The sequence below is a fragment of the Chrysochloris asiatica genome, unplaced genomic scaffold (genome assembly GCF_000296735.1).
Source record: "Chrysochloris asiatica unplaced genomic scaffold, ChrAsi1.0 scaffold00673, whole genome shotgun sequence".
Classification (NCBI taxonomy): domain Eukaryota; kingdom Metazoa; phylum Chordata; class Mammalia; order Afrosoricida; family Chrysochloridae; genus Chrysochloris; species Chrysochloris asiatica.
In genome coordinates this window covers 144,319-144,792 of record NW_006409191.1, presented here as the reverse complement: position 1 = coordinate 144,792, position 474 = coordinate 144,319, and positions in this window count along the sequence as shown.

The window sequence follows — 474 nt, the reverse complement described above, 5'->3', positions numbered from 1 at the left end:
GGTTCTGACTCATAGTGATCCTGTACAGGGTTTTGGAGGCTGTAAATCTTTATGGTAACAGAAAACCTCATCTTTCTCCCACAGAACAGCTGGTAGCTTCAAACTGCTGACCTTGCGGTTTGCAGCCCGATTCGTTACCACTATGCTACCAGAGAAACAGTAGCATGTGTCAAACAGAACAGATCTAGACAAAAAGCAGAATCAAAGTTCAACCCCAAGTGTAGTGAGTTCAGTGGAAGATCTCTCTCTGTCTCTCTCTCTTTCTCTTCACTCTCTCTCTCTGGTGTGGCACTGTTGATTAACGTGCCAGACTGTAATGGCATTTGGGAAGTCATCGGTTCAAGCTCACCAGCTTCTCTTTGGAAACCATATACAGGGTCGCTAAAGGTCGGAATCGACTTGACAGCCAAAACAACAACTATATATATATACATATATACATACATATATACATACATACATACATACATATAT